The following is a 7891-nucleotide window of genomic DNA, read 5'->3' on the forward strand; positions in this document are numbered from 1 at the left end:
TTTCTCCCACGGTGCAGCTGGTGAGCTCGAACCACCAACTTTGTGATTTTCAGTCCAGCGCTTATCCCACAGAGCCTCCACACATCCAAGGAGAGGAAATAGCAAGTGCAAAAACCTAGAGGTAGGAACAAATTTGACAAAGACAAAGAACAACAAAGAGGCCAGGTGATGGAGTAGTGAGAACAAGGAGCAGAGGAGTTGAAGATGAGGTCAGAGAGTTAACTGGGTCAGACTGAAGAGGCCCTGGATGTTTTAGTAAGGATTCTACTTTGAGTCCAAAGGGGCAGTTAGCATTGGACAGACATGTTGTTGTTGTTGTTGTTATGTGCCATAGAGTCCGTTCCGACTCATAGCGACTCTGTATAGAGTTTCCAAGTCTGTAAATCTTTAGGGGAACAGAAAGCCTCCTCTTTCTCCCATGGAACAGCTGGTAGTTTTGAACTGCTGACCCTGAGGATAGCAGCCTGATTTGTAACCACTACACTACCAGAGCTCCTTTTGTGATAGGATAATACGCATATTATGCAGGATAATATGCGTATTATCCTATCACAAACAGTGTCTTATTTCACAATAGATCTGGATATGATGCCATTTCTCTTCACTTCGTTGTTTTGAGCATAGTTAACCATGTGATTGTCAGATTCAAAATGGCCAATACCAGTCTATTTCAGCTTACTGATGCCTAGGATATCGAGTGTATGTGTTCCATTTAATTTTTGACAACTTCCTACTTTCCTTAATTTATACTTCATACATTCTGTGTTCCAATTATCAATGGATGTTAGCTGCTGTTTCTCTTCATTTTGACTTGTACCCCTTCAGCAAATGAAGGTCCTGAAAGCTTTACTCCATTTCAGTCATTATGGTCAACTCTACTTTGAGGAGGCAGCTCTTCGTCAGTAGTATTTTCAGTGCCTTCCAACCTGAGCGGCTCATTTTCTGACACTATATCTAACAATATTCTGATGCTCTTCAGGATGTTACAATATTCATTATTTTGGTGCTGACAGTGTTCCACTGCTATTCATAAGGTTTTCGGTGACTAAATATTCAGAAATAATCCATCTCTTCTTCCTCAACTAAAATCTGTACACCATGAGCGACCCTGCTGGTACTTAAAATACCGTTGGCATCTTTCCAGAGTCATAGCAACATGCAAGTCATCACAGTTCAACAAACTGACAGATGAGGGATGGGTCTTCTTCTAATCGTTTCAAGAGAAAAATTATCAACAAATCTAATTTTCTTCTCCTGCCCCTCAACAATTAGGTTTCACTTGCTTGCATTTTGTTTGTTTCTGGACATCCTTACAAACTATTTTTGTGATCTATATTTTGCTATTAAAAAATAGCATTCCCAAAGATAAAAATTCAAGCACCACGTCAGTTTCTATCCCCATAACATTGTCAATACCCTTCAGTCAAAGACAGATGTAGTTGAGCAAATTAAGGTTATTACTCATTGCAAGAGTGAATGCTTAATTGCCTTGAAAAATAATGAGCTTCAGAAAGAGCATGTTAAAAAGAACCTGTTACATAATTTGAGCTTTTGGTGGTTGCTTTGGAAGAAGGTATATGGAAATGGCAGTTAAGTAATTAAGGAGCCCTGGTAGCATAGTGGTTGTGAGTCAGGCTGCTAACCTCCAAGTTAGCAGTTTGAAACTAACAGCTGTTTTGCAGGAGAAAGGTGAGGCTTTTAGCTCCCATAAAGATTTATAGCCTTGCAAACTCATTACAAGGTCGCTTTTAATCGGACCTGACTCCATGGCACATAGCCACCACCACCTTATGGAAATGGAGGGGTTGCTCTCGATAAGATGCAGTCAGAAAGTGTGCAGAAATGTATGATTGGGTAAAGAAGTAGTAGTCATTCATTTAGGAAGAGAGGGAGATGTTTGGATCAAATGACCTTGTTTTTGTCTGTGCTTAGACAAATAGGAAATGGTCTTCCTTTGTCTCATGTTATCACGTCTCAGAATATCTTTATCTAAGTTCTTCTGCCACTTTGTCATACTGTGGTGGCTTGTGTATTGTTGTGATGCTGGAAGCTATGCCAGCAGTATTTTAAGCACCAGCCGGGTCACCCCTGGTGGACAGGTTTTAGCAGTGCTTCTAGACTCAGGTAGACTAGAGAGAAGGAGACGCAGACCACTTCTGAATCGCTAGCCACCAAAAAAGCCTTATGAAGAGCAGCCAAGCACTAATATAGTATCAAATGTGAGCACTTCAGGATGGAAGGCACTCAGAATGCAAATGGGGAAGGGCTAGCTCCTCAAAATAGAGTTGACCTTAATGAAGTGAATGGAGCAAAGTTTTTAGAACCTTCATTTGCTGATGTGGTGCAAGCCAAAATGAGAAAAAATAGCTGCAGACAGCCATTAATTATTGGAATGTGAAATGTACAAAGCATGAATCTAGGAAAAATGAAAGTTGTCAAAATGAAATGGAATGCATAAAGATCAATATTACTAGGTGCTATAGAATAAGCACTGGGTTGCTAACCACAAGGTTGGCGGCTCAAACCCACCAGCTGCCCCACAGAAACCCTATACAGGGTGGCTATGAGTCAGAACTGACTTGACAGCACTTAACACCAAGTTCTGCATTCTGAAATTGGTCAAACAGGCATTCAAGGTGTGTTGATAATTGCTGGTGTTTGGAATGTGAAAGTTGGAAACAAAAAGGAAGGACTGATAGTTGGAAAATATGGCTTTGGTGATAAAAATGATTCTAGAAAGTACATAATAAATTTTAGCAATGACTTATTCAATGCAAATACCTTTATTCAATAACATAAAAGGCAACTATAAATGTGGTCCTCACCAGATGAAATACACAGTAATTAAATTGACTACATTTGTGGGAAAAGACAATAGAGAAGCTCAATATTAGCAGCAAAAACAAGGTCAGAGGTCAACTATAGACTACACCATCAATTGCTGAATATGAAGAAAATTAAAACAAAGTCCACAAGGGTGTCAAAATATGACCTTGAATATACTCCACCTGAATTTAGCAACCTTCTCAAGAACAAATTTTATGCAATAGATACTAATTACTGAAGACCAGAAGAGTTGTGGATGATATCAAGAACACCATCCATGAAGAAACCAAGAGATCATTAACAAGACAATAAAAATGGAAAAGACCAAAATGGATTTTAGAAGAGACTCTGAATTGTACTCTTGAGCATAGAGAAGCTGAAGGAGCTGGAAAACCTGATCATATAAAAGAACTGAACAGAAAATTTCAAAGGGAAACTCCGGAAGACAAAGCAAAGTGTTATAATGAAATGTGAAAAGACCTGGAGTTAAAAAACCAAAAGGGAAGACTACATTCAGCATTTCTATAGCTTTAAGACTGAAAAAAAATTCAAGCCTCAAGTTGAAATATTGAAGGATTCTATGAACAAAATATTGAATGAAGCTGGAAGCATCAAAAGAAAAGAGAAGGAATATACAGAGTTACTTTACCAAAAAGGATTGTTTGATGTTCAGCCATTTCAAAGGTAGCATATGATCAAGAACCAATGGTACTAAAGAAAGAAGTTAAAGCTGTATTTGAAAAACAAGGCTACAGGAATTAACAGAATGCACATTGAAATGCTTCGACAAACTGAAGCTGTGCTGGAGGCCCTTGTTTATGTAATCCAAGATTTGGAAGACAGCTACCTAGACAACCAATTGGAAGGGATTCATACTTGTTCCCATATCAAAGAAAGGATAGCCCAATGGAATGTGGAAACCATTAAACAGTATCATTAATATCACACGCCAGTAAAATTTTGCTGAAATCAAATGACATATTGCATTAGGCAAATCTGCTGCAAAAGCCCTCTGCAAACTGTTAAAGAGCAAGTATATCAATTTGAGGACTAAGAACCAAGCCATGAGGTTTTCAATCACTTCATATGCATGTGAAAGTTGGACACTGGATAAGGAAGATCACAGAGTAATCTAAACATTTCATTGTGGTGTTGGCGAAGAATGTTGAAAGTACCATAGACTGCAAAAAGAAAATCAGTCTTGGAAGAAGTACAGCCAGAATGTTCCTTAAAAGCAAGAATGGTAAGCCTTCATCTCTTATACTTTGGACATCTTGTTATGAGGGACAAGTCCCTGGAAAAGTGGAGAGTCAGAGAAAAAGAGGAAGACCCCCAACTAGACAGATTGGCACCACAGTAACAACACTAGGCTTAAACATGTCAATCATTTAATGATGGCTCGGGACCAGGCAGTATTTTATTTTGTTGTACATGAGTTGCTATGAGTTGGTACAGAGTCAACAGCACCTAACGACAAGAAGAAGGGTGGTGTTCTCTGAGACTGTTTATATATAATAAGAAAATAGCATGGCTTAGCTGTGAGGGCCAGCACAGCTGCCAAATGTCAGCACTGTTTCTTTTCGTTTGTTTTCTTTCTCAGCATCAGGGCTATCGCTCTGAATTGTAGTCCATTGTTACCTTTTGACATACTAAGGAACTATCCTTCAAAAGATTGCTCCTTGGTACGTTAAAAAGGAACAGTGCTCAGTCAGAAATGGAAGCTACTTCCCTTTTCTCAGGGCTGGTCAGAAAATTACAATGATGGCTTTGGAAGGCCATTGTGTTGGAGATATTAATGACTTGTGTTGTTGTTTTTGTTAAGTGCTGTCGAGTTGATTCCGACCCATAACCATCCCCATACAGGGTTTCCAAGGAGCAACTGGTGAGCTTGAACCACCAACCTTGCAGTTCAAACAACTTTGCAATCGGATGCATTAGCCCACAGCGCCACACCACACCAGGACTGTTGTTGTTATTGTTGTGAAGTGCCGTTGAGTCAGTTCCGACCCATAGCGATCCTGAATAGCGTTTCCAAGGAGCAGCTGGTGAGTTTGAACCGCTGACCTTGCAGTTCAAACGGCTTTGCCGTGTGGCACATTAACACACAGCACCACACCAGGATTTGTAGTTGTTGTTGTTATGTGCCATGGAGTTGGTTCCGACTCAGAGGCTGTACAGGGTTTCAGAGGCTGTAAATCTTTACGGGAGCAGAAAACTTCATCTTTCTCCCGCGGAACAGCTGGTAGTTTCGAACTGATGATCCTGAGGTTAGCAGCCCGATTCGCAACCACTACGCCACCAAATCTCCTTATAAACCAGGACTAGGCACCCACAAAAACAGTAGCAATATTATAATTAATGTTTGAAAACATACAATGAGATACCAACAATACTGGAAAGAAAAGATGAAGACCTTGCTCGTGATATTTTGCAATGAAGATGCCATTTCCAAAATTGTGTGCTCTCAGAATTGCCTCTCATTACTATTAATTTAGGATAAAACTCTTATATGTATTACATATAATGCTTTTCTGGCTGGTTGATGCCATTTGATTAGACAAAATATAGACATTCACATAGCAGATGCTAGAGAATATCTCTGAGACTCCAAAACTACAGTGGCAATCTTGTTTTCAGTAATAAATAGATTTGTTCTATAGTGGGTTATGGGAGTCCTGGTGTGGTACTAGAGGATAATGCACTGGAGCACAAGGTCACTTTGAACTGCAAGGTTGGAGGTTCAAACTCACCAGCCAGTCCTCAGAAACCCTGCACATGGTCGCTATGAGTTAGAACCATCTTGATGTCACTTGACAACAACAACAGTGTGTTAAAGACTCCCTGGTAGTGTAGTGGTTATGAGCTGAGCTTCTAACCACAATGTCAGCAGTTCAAATCTACCATTGACTCTGTGGGAGACAAATGAGATTCCGCTTCTGTAAAGATTTACAGCCTCGGAAACCCTTTACAGAGTTGCTATGGGTCAAAACCAACTCGACAGCACATAACCAACAGCACAACCATAGTGTCTTGAGAGTGTGTCTCCTGTTTTGGTACTGTCTATGATTTAATTTGTCACATTATTTTCCCCTATCAATATAAGCAGATATAATGTAATCAAATTTTACTTTCTCAGTTATTGTCTAGAACCTATTATTAGCACCTGAACTAACAATTTCATTTTGAGCTTCCTAAAACATGTGAAAAAGTATTGAAGTTTCATGTTTTACAGAAAACTTTCATTAGGGTTCCTTGATGATTTCTAAGGGGCATTTGTGGATCAGTGGTAGAATTCTCACCTTCTATGGGAGATTTCCAGATGGGGCATCTCATGGGCAGTGATTTCCCATCTCTCAGTGGAAGTTGGTATGCTGGCATAATGCTGAACAGGTTTCAGCTGAACTTCCAGACTAAGAGGACTAAAAGAAAAGCCTGGCTCTCTCATTGCACAGTAGGTGCTAGCGGCTTCCTCCTTCCTTTCTTGGACTCAGCGGCAGTCAGCCCTTGTGCTGAGCCGCAAGGAATCACCTCCTGGAGAGCCAAGTAGGATCTGGAAAAGGGTCACCACTTCATGAACATTCACCGCTGTTGAATGTGTGGATGTTTGAAGCCGACCGCCCTGGAAATCTCTTCATTGGAGGGCTCAATACAGAAACCGAGAAAGCAAGTGTTTGGCAAATATGGATGAATTGTCGAAGTACTCTTGATGAAAGACCATGAAACCAACAAATCAAGAGGATTTGTTGTCATCACCTTTGAAAGCCCAGCAGATGCCAAAGATGCAGCCAGAGATATGAATGGAAACTCTTTGGATGGGAAAGCTATCAAGGTGGAACAAGCCACTAAACCAAGATTTGTAAGTAGCAGGCATTGACCCCCACCACCTCCAAGAAGCAGAGGCCCACCAAGAGGCCTTAAAAGTGGAAGAGGAGGCAGTGGAGGAACCAGGGTACCCCTTCACGTGGGAACGCATGGATCATGGTAGCTATTCCATGAATTTTAACATGAGTTTTTCCAGGGAACCACTTTCAGTAAAAAGAAGACCACCATGATGAAGGGTTGTCCCCCTCCTAAAAGATCAGTCCTTTCAGGACCAGTTCACAGTAGCAGTGGAATGGGAGGCAGAGCCCCTCTATCACGTGGAAGAGATAGTTATGGAGGACCACCAAGAAGGGAACCCTTGCCTTCTTGTACAGATGTGTACCTGTCACCAAGAGATTATGCCTATTCCACTAAAGACAGCTATTCAAGCAGAGATTACCCAAATTCTTATGATACAAGAGATTATGCACCACCACCAAGAGATTATACTTACCGTGATTATGGTCATTCCAGTTCACGTGATGACTATCCATCCAGAGGCTATAGTGATAGAGATGGCTATGGTCATGATCGTGACTATTCAGACCATCCAAGTGGAGGCTCCTACAGAGATTCCTATGAGAGCTCTGGTAACTCACGCAGTGCTCCACCTACACTAGGGCCCCGCCATCTTATGGTGGAAGCAGTCGCTATGATGATTACAGCAGCTCACGAGATGGATATGTTGACACAGTTACTCAAGCAGCCAAAGTGATCTCTACTCAAGTGGTCATGATCAGGTTGGCAGACAAGAAAGAGGGTTTCACCCATCTATGGTAAGGTGTCACCCTCCTCCAGGTGATTCCTGCAGCAGTTCAAGCCGCTAAGAGGTGGTGGCCGTGGGGGGAAGCCAATCTGATAGAGGGGGAGGCAGAAGCAGATACTAAAAACAAACAAAACTTTGGACCAAAATCCCTGTTCAAGGAAACAAACAAAAAGTGGAACCTATTCTGTCATAACTACCCAAGGACTCTTAATAGGAAAAGTTGTGTTACTTTTTAAAAATTTCCTGTTAAGTACACCTTCATAATTTTTATGTTTCTTGTGAGGGAAAAGTAAAACCTATTTAATTTTGTTTGATTTTATGACATTGCTTTCAATAAGCAAATGTTAAATGTGTAAGACTTGACTTGTGTACTAGTGTTGTAATTCTCTTAAGTGTCCCTGAAGGCCACTTTCTACTTAATTCTTCCCAGTAAATGAG

General features: G+C 40.8%; 1 pseudogene; it reads left to right on the forward strand.

Moving 5' to 3' along the window:
• The first annotated feature begins 6426 nt into the window (after positions 1 to 6426).
• LOC102820023 lies at positions 6427 to 7514 on the forward strand (annotated as a pseudogene).
• Positions 7515 to 7891: the final 377 nt, after the last annotated feature.

The sequence above is a fragment of the Chrysochloris asiatica genome, unplaced genomic scaffold (assembly GCF_000296735.1).
Source record: "Chrysochloris asiatica unplaced genomic scaffold, ChrAsi1.0 scaffold00099, whole genome shotgun sequence".
NCBI lineage: Eukaryota > Metazoa > Chordata > Mammalia > Afrosoricida > Chrysochloridae > Chrysochloris > Chrysochloris asiatica.